The sequence below is a fragment of the Capricornis sumatraensis genome, chromosome 9 (assembly GCF_032405125.1).
Source record: "Capricornis sumatraensis isolate serow.1 chromosome 9, serow.2, whole genome shotgun sequence".
Taxonomy (NCBI): domain Eukaryota; kingdom Metazoa; phylum Chordata; class Mammalia; order Artiodactyla; family Bovidae; genus Capricornis; species Capricornis sumatraensis.
Genome location: NC_091077.1, coordinates 16,708,432 through 16,721,344, shown reverse-complemented (window position 1 = coordinate 16,721,344; position 12,913 = coordinate 16,708,432). Strand labels below are relative to the sequence as shown.

Genomic DNA, 12,913 nt, shown 5'->3' with positions numbered 1-12,913 from the left:
CGCCGCCGTCGCCGTCGCCGCCGCTACCGCCACCGCTACCGAGGCCGAGCGGAGCCGTTAGCGCTGCGCCGCCGCCGCCCGCCTGCCCAGGAGCAGCCCCGGGCCCACCCGCCCGCGTCCAGGTGAGGCGGGGGCCTTCGACGGCGCCCTACGGGGTAGGCCGCGGCAGGCCTGAGCTCGCCTGGCCGGGCCGCGGGCGCTCGCGGGCCTGCACCGGCCAAGGCCCAGGCCGCGCCGGGCCGGGAGGGGACGCGCGCGGGCCTCGGCGAGCGGGCGGGGGCCGGCCGGTGTGGGCGCCAGCGACAGGCCCCGGGCCGGATTCCTCGGCCGCCGCGAGGGCCGAGGTAGGGGGTCGCGGCGTGGGCACGCGCCTGGCGGCCGGGCTCCGCGGCCGGGCCCGGGTAGCCTTGCAAGCCGGGTATCCGGGGGCTGGAGAGCGGAGCCAGAGGCGAGGGACTGGAGTGAGCGCCCTCAGCTCTCGGAGGTCACGGCCCCCGGGCTCGCTCCCCCGGGAAATCCTACACGATCTTTTGTAGCGGTTGTCAGAGGACCGCGGTGGATCTGAGGTCCTCTTAGAAGTGTACAAACCCTTCGGTATGTATGAGAGCCCTAGGAGAAGAAAGAAAAAATATTTTTTGAATACCGTCTCTAACAAAACAGTTTCTGGGGTGTGGGACGTCTGGATTCGTAAAATGTGTGTGTGTTGAAAACACAAACTGCACGCAATTGAACAATGGGGGATGGATGCTCTTCCTTTTCCGGCATCCTCTGCTGCTAGGCATATTAAAAATGGGATCTGATACCCACTGTGTGCAGGGCAGGTGGAGAACTTCTGCAGGTGCTGCCCCTGGAGGAACAGAGCCCCCCCTCACAGAGTATTCATGGGCGATCTGAATAGCCAAGGCTCTAAAAGTGGGACGTTGGGGAGGCGGATTCTCTCCAAAAGCGTTTCTCAACCTTGGCACTACTGACATTTTGGGTCTGATCATTCTGGGTTTGGGTGGGGGAGGGGCTGTCTCTGGCATCTACCCACTTAGATGCCAGCAGCATCTTCTTCCCCCAGTTGTGAAGATCAAAAATATCTTCAGAGATTTCCGAAAGAACCACACACATACTCACATGTGTGAGAATCACTCCTGGACTAAATGAATGATCTTCCACTAGAAGTACCCCTAGCCCCATTTCTGAGTCCTTGAAATCCAGAGTTCCCAAGACGTTGGACAAACTCTACTGTGGGAGCCTTAGTTTGCTTATCTGTAGAATGGGATGGATGAGACTGTTGCTGTGTAGATTTAAGGATTTGGAAAGCCTTAGCATTCTGCATGACCTGTGCCTGAGGAGACACTGAATATATAATGTTATAAATCATCAACCGTATTTAGTGAGGATTTACTCTGTGCTATCCACAGATGGACATTGATCTCCAGCCCTTGAGGTGGGTGCTGTCTGTTGTAAGTTCTGTTTTAGGAACAAAGAAACCCAGAGGTTGCTTAGTGAGACCAGTCTCACACGGGAAAGTGGCTAATGGCAGGATTTGAACTCAGGCACTCTGACTCAGATTTCTTACTTTTAACGGCCAAGTTTTACCACTCTTATAATCCCAGCATCTGGGAGACCTGGAGAGACGTTCCATTCATGTATCACTGAGCATCTTCTGTGTGCAGAGCTTTGTGCTAGAATCTGTTATAAAAATGTTTGACTTAAAGGCCCATGAAGAAAGCAAGATATATGAACATCTCAAAAGGTGGAACTAAATCATGTTTATATTGAAGAGGCGGAGTTTCGGATTGGCTGTGTTGAGTGTGAAGTCATGGGGCAGCAAGTGGAAAATGAGAGGTTTATGAAAGTACGATCTGCCTCCCATCTCTTATCACCTTTCCACACTCAAGCAAGATCTGATTATGTTATTCCCAATCAAGAGTGTTTGGGTGGAAAATAAATTAATTTTTAAACCTTTTTAGGTGGCTTAAAAGCTAAAGTCGGGGGTCCTTTGCACATTCTAACCCCCCCTTCCTTTCCGATTTCGCCTGCACATAGGCCCCAAACTCTGACCCTCACTGCCTGTTGCCCCCACTTTCTGGAATGCCGTTCTCCTCCACCTGGAGATCTCTTCCTCATGCTGTTTGGCCCAAGTTGAAGCTCACTCACCATATGAAGCCTCCCCAGACTGCTGCTCTTTCTCTACCCTCACCAGTAGTTCTGCACTCCTGTCCCCATCTCATTCAATGGAATCAGATTCAGTGCTGAATGGTGAAAGAAGTGCAGCCGCCTCCTTTCGCCCCTAGGTGGCAGTAGCTAAGCGGCAAGGCCGACCTGAGACTGAGTCAGGGGAAGAGCAAGAGGAAACCAGCCTGTGGGAGGGAAGTTAGTTTTGCTTCCCTCCTTTAGCTTACTCTTCGCCCTCGGCTTCTGAGTCCCAGGCTCTGTTCTAGGCTCTGGGGAGGCACTGGTGATTGCAGCGAATGCACAGATTGTTTCAGCCCACTCTGTTGAGCGTGGTAATTATGGTTATGTGCCTGCTGATGTGGAAATACAGAAAAGGAAACCATTAACCTAGCCCTGGTGGGCAAAGGTAATCACCTTCCTGGAGGAGGTGAAACAGGAGGGAAGGGGTTATCCAGGCCTGCTGTGGGGAAGGGCTTGGTAGGATGCAAGAACCACACCAGCCAGGGCATGGAGGTGGGGATGTCTTGGTTTGTTCAGAGACCCACACGGGGGTCTGGTAGTTCGGAGGCAAGAAAGGTGAAGTCAGTGGTGGTAAGAGGACTCTGATAGCTGGTGTGCAGAGGGAAAGGGTGTTGTTCTGCAGACCAGGCCGAGGGGGGACTGTCTGACAGTTTCATTCCACAAAGCGAAGGGGTCAAGTCTGCACACAGGACAAAGAGCTGGAGGAGAATATTGCTGAAAGCCAGCAAACCACTTCAGAGGTGATGACTTTCCCGTAAATCAGAAAGGTCACAAATATGACCCAGGGCTGTGGTGGTCTGGAAGTAGGGGGTGGGTTTGAGACCCAGTTAGGGGGTAAAGGACACAGGGCTCAGTGGGTGTTTAGCTGTGGGATGTGAGAAAATATTGGGCAATGATTCTGCGCACTGCCTGAGTGCCCAGTAGGTGGATAACGGTCACTCAGAGAAACAAGACAAGAGAAGGAGCAGTTTAGCATGTAGACATAGACAGAATAGCACGTCACTTGAGTAGGATACGTGTACCTTCTGTGGATATACAGACCGGAAGTAGGGGGGTGGCAGAAGGTGGCATCCTGCCTGGAGGTGTCGATGGGACTCGCTCATATGTTCACTGTCCATCCTCACTTGACCCAGAGCCTCGTGGGCACTGGCCAAGTCAATGAGCACAGTTTTGTAGACTGAACATGTAAAACCTTACTGTTTTCTCATTGTTGTGGGAAACAGGGAGGAGGGGAAGAAATTGCCTCCTCGAGGAATTTACAACCTGAACAGGGGAGAAAAGACATAGATGTGTGAGATTAAAGTGATGAAAGGAGGAAGCCGTGGGTAACGACAGCCTGGAGAACTTTGAAAGAAATGATTGTTCATTATTTGGAGTTTGTTCTTGATGAAGGAGGCGGTATCCAAACTGGTCATTGTCCTCAGAGAGGCGTGGGCAGCTATTTCCAGGTGCCACCAGCAGCCTGAGTAAGAGAAAAGGTGAATGCAGAGAAGTCCAGAACCCTGAGGGGACCGGTTTGGGCAGGCAGAGGGTCAAGAAGGTGGGCTTGGAGATGAATCTAGAGAAGTGTGCCAGGATCAGGTGGCACAGGGTTTCTCGACACAGTCAAGAAGTGAGTTTGGAAAAGCGCCTTTCTTTTATTCCTTTTTTTCCCCCCAGATATTTATTTATTTGGCTGTGCCAGGTCTTACTTGCGTCATGTGGGATCTTTAGTTGTGGCCTGTGAACTCTGTTGTGGCATTTGGGATTTAGTTCCCTGACAGAGATTGAACCTGCGCCTTCTGCATTGGAAGCACGGAGTCAGCCACTGGGCTACCAGGGAAGCCCTGAGAGTAAGGACAGACAGACGAGTCAAGAGGCTCCGGTAGGACGGAGATGGCCCAACACTCGCCTGAGGGTCAGGACTGGGACTGCTGTTTTGTCTTCTGCACCCACTGCCTTGCTCGTGCTGGCATGTGATAGCGCTCCATGTGCTGGGGGAAAGAAGGGAGCTCAGAGGTGACTGGATCCAGCCACCTGTCAGGGAGACGTTCATGCCAGAGGAAAGATTTGCAGGAGAGGAAACAGCGCAGAGCGACCCAATGGCAAGACCAATGTCGCCACAAACAGAAATCGGGAGACAGAGGAATGGGAGTGAACTGGGGGGAAAAGGCCAAACGATGCTTGGTGTGAAATAATCATGTGGCAGGGAGACTGGATAGGAGTCAGTCTGCCCAGAAGGTGACAGGGACCTGATCAGGGACAATGGCAGAGAGATGGAGGGAGAATGAGGCATCTCAGATGCAAAACCAGCAGAAACTGGTGCTCACTTAGGCTTGGGGCATGGGAGAGGTGGCCTGGGGGACAGGTGTATATGGGTGCCGCCAAATGAAGTGATTCAGGGGGAGGGGAAGGTTTGAAGAGGGGGTGAGAACAGAAGGAGACATGAGGATGCTTCCACCGGGCGGTGGGGAGGGCAGGGAGACGCGTGCTCACCTTGACTTTGTCGGTAAAGTCAGAGTGAGAGGACAAGGCTTGAGTGAGGTTCATGTTGCTGGTGAGCAGATGAGGAGACCCGCCAGTTTGTCTCAGGATGTGTGTGTAATTGCTGCGTGACTGACCAGGGACTACCACCGATCTCTTCTGTGTCCCATGGGTGCTTGTGATCCCTGGCTCTGGAACGCACCGTGGCTTCCGTGGAACCCAGGCCCATTAGAAATGGCCTCAAAGGTGCGGATCATTTCCAGGGCCCCAAGTGGAAAGGGTCAGTGTGGTCCTTAGTGAGCGCTTGCCACATGTCAGGAGCTGTGCTGAGAGCTGAAGCAGGGGGAGACAGCTCGGTTTGCAGACAGGGAGACGGAAGCTCCAGGAAAGGAAGTGACATCCCTGACATAGTTCAGCTGATGAGCAGTAAGGTTAGTGTTAAAGCCAGTGGGTTTTTCCTCCTGGGCCAGGTTGCTCTGCAGTTTCATGTGAGAGCCCTGGAGGGGCCTTGATCAACTGGAACTCGTAGCAGGGTTGTGGGTGTGAGCCAGTGCCCTCAGGGTCTATGGAGCACTCTGGCTCAACTGGACACCCAGCTGCACCCACTCTGCCTCTCTCCTGGGCTTCTCAGACTGGCAGGCATGGACTTGCTATGACTTAGCTGTCCCCGTTGGACAGCTTTCCTCTCCGTGGGCTGTGGGAAGGGACAAGGAAGGAAATTGAGTTGATCTCAGTGAGCCCTCACCTTGCGTAGTGGTTAAAATTGGGTCAGGTAGTGCTGTCAGTTTTTTTTTTCTGGCACCACAGCATTTCCTGGGTGACCTTACACTCCTCAGACTTTCACCTTGAAGAGCTCGGGACTTTACATCTGTCCAGGCCCTGTCGTGTGATGTGTGAGGTGTCAGGGTTGAGCCCCAGGATATATTTGACTTGTTCTAGTTTTGTTCTGGCCCAGGTAGAAGGCCTGTTCTGTGACTGTAAACCAAGATAGATGCTCATAGGTGCCTGATAGAAACTGATCTTGCTGCTTTGCATATGTACCACCTACATATGCTTTTATATCATTTATATACACACACACATACACTCACATGTATAGGGTATCTCTCCCTTATATACATAGTAGGTACACTACTGATGTGAGCAACATGTCTGAAGTCACATGACCAGAACTTTTGAAAATAGCTCAGTAGGGCTGAAAACCCTCAGAGATCGTCCCAACGGGACTTCTCCATCACAGATCCGTTACCAGAAACATTTCCAAATCAGCAGGGATCACTTTGCTAAACTAAGTTTCTCGTTAGTTTTGCTCCCTGCAGTTGACTTTGGTCCATGGGTTGGGCTGGGATGGGATGACCCTAAAAAAGTAAGATACTAAATGTATTAAATAGATTGTCGATACAATTTCCAGCCACCCTTCTTTAACATAAAATAATGCATCAAATACATATGATTCCCAGTGTGCCTATACCCCTCTTCTGTGTGTGCCTGGTATGTTTGCCAGATACCCCTGGGGACCCTTGGCAACAGTGATATAGCCTTGACCCTCAAAGCTTTCACTGATGTGGGTGAAAAGCAAATAATTATGAGTCGGAGTGATTTGTGCAACAATGAAGGTTCACACCAGCAGTGTGCAGGCACTGAGAACGAGAGCAACTGAGCATCCTGGGAGATTCTTTAAAGATAAATGAAGAGGTGATGGAGAGGGAGGGCTCTCCCTGCCAAGGGAGCAGCTGAAACAAAAGCACAGAAAGATGAAGGCCCGTGGCATGCTGGGGACGGTCAAGTGAAGGGAGAAGGGGGAACGAGCAGGGGCCATTGCAGCCGGCCTGGCATTTTATCTCTGGAAGACTGCTCTGCAGCGACAACTTGAGGGTTGGCCCTGACACTGATTAACAGGGTGACAACTGCCCCCGGGCAAAGTCATGTAACCTCTGAGCCTCAGCAGGTGGTGACTCCACTGTCAGGGAGAACCGGTGGGGGCGGGAAGTGGGGGAGCTGGCTTGGTGGGGCTGAAGGGGTGACCTGGAGATGTCCACAGGACTGCCACTTGGCGGGACGCTGAGTAACAGGAGGCAGGGTCTGGCGAGTGAGAGATGGCTGGAGTCATCGATTGTCAGGCAGACACCAAGACCAGGTTGTGGTTGGTGCTTCCGGGGACAGCTATGCAGATTTGGAAAGGTCAGGGGAAGGGACATGAATTGCAGGGTGGCACCGAAGCACCAAGAAACTGCTCTTGGGGTTCGAGTTCTTCAGTGGTGCCAGTTGACCAAGAATGGGGCCCACAGAGGGCTGCTCAGCCTCGACTGGGCATGTCAGGAGGAGGCAGCATGCTAAGGACAGGGCTGTCATGCAGAAGCTTCATGCTTTCAATCTTTAAAAAAATTTAAAAAAAAATTTTTTTTTTTTTGGCCACACCATGGCATGGCATATGGGGAGTTCCCTGACCAAGGCTTAAACCAGTGCACCCTGCAGTGAACAGGCAGAATCTTAACCACTGGACCACCAGGAAAGTCCCTAAAATTTATTTTTTAATTCAGTTTTTGGTTGAGTTTTTGCAAATGAATATGACTACCACCATGATCATGATACTGGAAAATTTTATCACCTGGGAAACAAAAATATTTCCCCATGTTCTCCTTGTGAAGTCAACCCTTCCCCCACTCCTTGCGCCTCGCAACCACTGGTTTATCTGTAACCTCTGGAAAAGCTTTTGCCTTTTCCAGAATGGAACCATGCAGTAGCCTTTGAGTCTGCTTTCAGTCACTCAGCAAAATGTACATGAGACTCTTACCAATTGCGTGAATAGTAGTACCTTTTTAATTGCTGGATACTTTTCCATTCTATTGTGTACTGTAGTTTATCCACTGGAGGTTCAAGGGACTTTGGGATTGTTCCGGTTTTTGGCAATTATGAAGAAAACTGCTCTGCATATAAATCAATGACATTATTACACACCCTCATATCCTACACAGAAATAAACTCATACTGGATTAAAGAGTTATTAAGACATGGCACCATAAAAACTCGTAGAAGAAAACATAAAGCATTCTTGACATAGATTATACCATTTTTCTCTTAGGTCAGTCTCCCAGACAATAGAAATAAAAGCAAAAATAAACAGGTGAAATCTAATCAGACTTACAAGCTTTTGCACAGCAAAGGAAACTGTAAACAAAATGAAGAGACAACCTACAGCCTGGGAGAAAAAATTTGCAAATGGTGCAACTGACAAGGGCTTACTTTCCTAAATATACAAATAGCTCATACAACTCAAAAAAAAACAACCCAATCAAAATATGGGCAGAAGACCTAAATAGACATTTCTCCAAAGAAGACAGGTGGTCAGTAAGTACATGAAAAGATGCTCAACATTGCTATTAGAGAAACGCAAAACAAAACCACAGCAAGGTATCACCTCACACCAGTCAAAATAGCCCTCATCAAAAAGTCTACAAATAATAAATGTTGGAGAGAGTGTGGAGAAAAAGGAACCTTCTTACACTGCTGGCGGGAATGTAAATGGGTGCAGTCACTATGGAGAACAGTATGGAAGTTCCTCAGAAAAACTAAAAATAGAGCTACCATATGATCCAGCAATTCCACTCCTGGACATATATCCAAACAAAACTCTTAACTCAAAAAGAGGCATGCACCCCTATGTTGATAGCAGCACTATTCACAATAGCAAGACATGGAAACAGCCTAAATGCCCTTAAACAGAGGAATGGATATAGAAGATGTGGTGCATATATACAGTGGTGTCCTACTCAGCCTTAAAAAGAATGGAATAATGCCGTTTGTGGCAGCATGGATGCACTTAGAGATGATCGCAGCAAGTGAAGTCAGTCAGAAAGAAAAAGACAGATACCATGTGAGATGTCACTTATATGTGGAATCTGAAGTATGGCACAAGTTAACCTGTGAACAAAACGGAAACTGACTCAGACACAGAGAACATGCTTGTGGTCGCCAAGGGGGTGGGGAGGGATAGCAGATGCAAACTATTATATATGTATAGGATGGATAAACAGCAAGGTCCTACTGTATATATAGCATAGGGAACTATATTCCATTTCCTATAATAAAAATGGAAAAGATTATGAAAAAACAAACATTAAAAAATAGAAACGGAATGTTTAAAAAAATTAATAAAGCTGCTAGTAACATTACTGCATAGGTTTTTATATAAACAAAAGTTTTTATTTCCCATGTGTGAGTACTAGGAGTAGGGTTGCTGGGTCCTATGGTAAGTTTATGTTTAATTATAAGAAGCTGCCAAGCTGTTGTCCACAGCGGCTTCCATTTTTATATTGCCACCAGCGATTGCATGAGAGTTCCAGTTTCTCCACCGCCTCACCAGAGCTCAGTATGGTCTGTTGTCATTGTTTGCTTTCTTGCTTTTATTTTGTTTTAGACCTCCTATATGCCTAGAAGGGTAACAGTGTTGTGATGTGGTTTGTCTGTCTTTTGGTCATGCAGGATCTTAGTTTCCCGACCAAGATTGAACCTAGGCCCTTGGCAATGAAAGTGTGGAGTCCTAACCACTGGACTGCAAGGGAATTCCCTTGGTGTGGTTTTAATTTGTGTTTTCCTGATAACTGATAATGTTGAGCATCTTTTCATGTGTGTGTTTGCCATCTGTATATCTTCTTTGGCTTGGTATCTGTTCACATTGTTTGCCATTTAAAAAATTGAGTTGTTTTCTTACTGTTAAGTTTCAGAGGTTTTTCTTTTAAAAAAAAAAAAGTTCTAGATACAAGACCTTTCTCAGACACGTGAATTGCAAATATAATCTTCTGGATTATAATTTTCCTAGCAGTGTCTTTTGCAAGAGCAAAAGTTTTCAATTTTGATGATATCCAGTTTATCAATTTTCTTTTAAATGGATCTGGCTTCATGCATGGTATCTAAGAAATCTTTGCTTCAGCCAGTGTCACAAAGATTTTCTCCAAGAAATTTTTCTATTTTTACATTTTAGAACAGAGGTCGGCACACTTTTTCTCTAAAGAGCCAGATGGTAAATATTTTCAGCTTTATGGACCATATGGTCCCTGTCACAGCTACTCAGCTCTGTCACTGGAGTGCAAAAACAGCCATAGACGGAACATAAACAAATGAGAGTAGCTGTGTGCCAATAAAACTTTATTTATAAAAACAGGCTGTGGTCTGAACAAATTTGGCCCATGGGCCATGGTTTGCCAACCACTGATTTAGAAAGCAAATTTTTTGCCAGGCATTGAGGACAGCCCACTCTGGTAATTATTGCCCAGTTTATTATCTGTGAAATCGGTGTGAGAGAAAAGGCCGAAGAGTAAAACAAGAATGGAGAGGGAGATAAAGGAAAAAAGGGGGGAGGAGGAAGAAAAAGATTCGAATCACATTTTGAGCAAACTTTGGCATGCATTTTAATTCTTTAGTTAATCCTTGTACTTTGGTTCAGGCTTCAGCCAGTGTTTTTGTTTGTTTCTGAGCTGTTGCTGCTGCTGCTAAGTCGCTTCAGTCGTGTCCAACTCTGCAACCCCATAGACGGCAGCTCACCAGGCTCCCCCGTCCCTGGGATTCTCCAGGCAAGAACACTGGAGTGGGTTGCTATTTCCTTCTCCAGTGATCTTAAAATGTCATGGCTACAGACAGTTTAACAGGTTTGTGGAGTTTTTCCTGATCAAACCTGTTAATGCCATGCTTTTTACTGAAAATGGTATTTATTTAACCATCTCCCATTAATACATATTTATGTTTTGTTTTGTTTTGTTTGGCCACGAGGCATGTGGGATCTTAGTTCCCTAACCAGGGATCAAACCTAGGTCCCCTGCAGAGGCTTAACCACTGGACCTCCAGGGAAGTCTCTAATACATACTTAGATTATATCCAGTGTTTTACCAGCCTTGGGGTCACCATGTTCCTTGCACATACTTTCCTGCACTTGTGTGATTATTTCTGTAGAGCAGTTTCCTGCAGCTCTAAGTCAGAGGGTAGCGTTCACATTAAACATTTTGATAGGCCTGCCATGTTGTCTTTCTAAAAGGTTGCACTTTGCACACTTATATTGGTGCTGTATAAGGGTGTTTAAAAAAAGGTGGGGGAAGGGTGTGTTTTTTCCTCCACTTATCCTTACTTACACTGGGTTTTATCCATCCTGGATTGTAGGCCCTCTGACTGACACAAAGTAGCATCTCCTTTTATTTTGCATTTTCCTCATTGTTTGTGAACTTGAGCCTCTTTTCTTGCCTTATTAGCTGTTTAACTGCCAGCATCTATTAGTTTCAGCTCATATCCTTGGTCCATTTCTCTGTTAGTGATATATTGGCTTTTTTCATATTGATTTCTAGATATCTTGAATCAATTTTTCTCAATGTCAGCAGTACTGACACTTTAGATAATTTCTGGTTGTGGGGGCTGTCTTGTCCTGTGCCTTATGGAGTGTTTAGCAGCATCCCTGGCCTCTAATTACTAGGTGCCAGTGGCACAAGGCTCTCCCATCCTGATAGCCAGCAGTGACCCCAGATGCTGCCCAGTGTCCCACGGAGGAGGGGGCAAAATCACCCAAGGTGAGAACCCAGCTCTAAGTGAGATAATAAGGAGCTGACACTTCCTCCCTGTCAGCCTGCTGCTTGCCTGTGATGTCTTTGCCGTCCAGGAGTTTCTAACCTTGTGAAGTCTCCCTTTCCAATCTTTTATGACTCTTGATGCTAAACTGCTTTTTAAAGAGCAGGAAGCATAGACCATTTTCAAAAAAGAAATACTAGGAGACTAGACTGATTTTGCGTGTTGTGTACGGTCTGAAGCAAGTGAGAGCTGGAAGGTAGAGAAGACCTGAATGTCTGCCCCAGGAAAGTCAGAACCAGACCTGATTCCCCTCTTCGTGTTGTTATGGGGCAGGCGGGAAATCCTGTGCAGGAGATGCACGCTGGTTTTTATATAACTGCTGGCAAGACTATTTTTAGAGGAGGCGAAATGCTCTAGACACTGGGCACTGGGTTTTGAAGCATAAAGTCGGAACTGGGCAGTAAGAATCTGGAGAAAGGGTTGGGCTGCCCTGTAGACCTCCCGACTAGTGGGCAGCAGGGCCTTTTTCTCAGTGATGACTTTCAGCTCCATAGAGATGCCTGCTTCTTTAGAGCCAAGGACACAGAACTTCACAGCAGTGCCTGTGAGCAAAACCTCAAATGAGTGCTGCTTCCAGAAGAGCGATCTTGAGCTGACTTTCCTCTGAAGCCATCTCTGTGCCCTGCTGGTGTTGCTGAAAGTCAGGATTTCTGTAGGCAGCTTAAGGTGTTCCAGAGCCTACCAGCTTTGGAGACAAAGGTCCCCTAACTGGTAGAGAACTCGTAACCTCTTTCCTAGCTCAGTCACTCTGTCTTGGGAGGAAAGTAGTGCAGAGGCCCTCTGCCTGCTGGCCGGAGGACAGACAAGGTGTCTGGGTGGGCTGCCCCGGCCCTCGTCGCAGCCTCCTCCGTGTGCCGCTGCACCAGTGGTGCACATGGAGACCGGACAAAGCAATCCGGGATCCTTAGAGTGTTCTCAGGACACCCCAAACACTTCCCAGAGGCTCCAGTCGTGGTACTGGAACTGTTTGTGGGCTTGCTTCTTTAAAGCCCTCTTATTAAGTGCAAATGGTTAAACTTGGACTAGTTCTGGTTTTGTTTCAGTAGACTTTATTTTTAGAGCAGTTTTAGGTTCATAGAAAGATTGTGAAGAGAGTCCAGAGTGAATTTCCCTATACCCTTCCGCAGGCACAGTTTCCCTCCTCTATTACTAAATCTTGCCTTAGTGTGGTATTTTGTTGTAATAGATGAACCCATGTTGTTACCTAACTAAAGCCCAGGGTTTGCCTTAGAGTTCACTCTTAAAAAAAAAAAAAACTTCTGGATTTGTTTCTTTTTGGTTGTGCTGCATGTGGACTTTCTCTAGCTGCAGTGAACAGGGGCTACTCTTCATTGCAGTGCATGGGCTTCTCATTGCAGTGGCTCCTCTTGTTGCAGAGAACGGGCCCTAGGCCCACGGGCTCCAGTGGTTGGAGCTCCTGGGCTCTAGAGCACGGGCTCAGTAGTTGTGGCGCACAGGCTTAGCTGCTCCACAGCGTGTGGGGTCTTCCTGGACCAGGGACCAAAGCCATGTCCCCTGCATTGGCAGGCAGATTCTTATCCACAGTGCCACCAGAGAAGCCCTAGACTTTACTCTTCACTTTTATACCCTCATACAGAGGAGCGTCGCTACCCTAAAAACCCCTGTGCCCGACCTGTTTGTTCCCCTTTCCCCG

The 12,913-nt window shown here is 48.0% G+C and overlaps 1 protein-coding gene across 2 annotated transcripts in view; it reads left to right on the top strand.

The window, feature by feature from the left end:
* Window positions 1-29: 29 nt before the first annotated feature.
* The window catches only part of ELAVL1 (ELAV like RNA binding protein 1), a 36,571-nt gene continuing 23,687 nt past the window's right edge, over window positions 30-12,913 (top strand). For both annotated transcript variants that reach the window (XM_068979258.1, XM_068979260.1), the window contains exon 1: window positions 30-122. The gene's annotated coding sequence lies outside the window, so the exon portion shown is untranslated. The remainder of the gene's footprint in view (window positions 123-12,913) is intronic.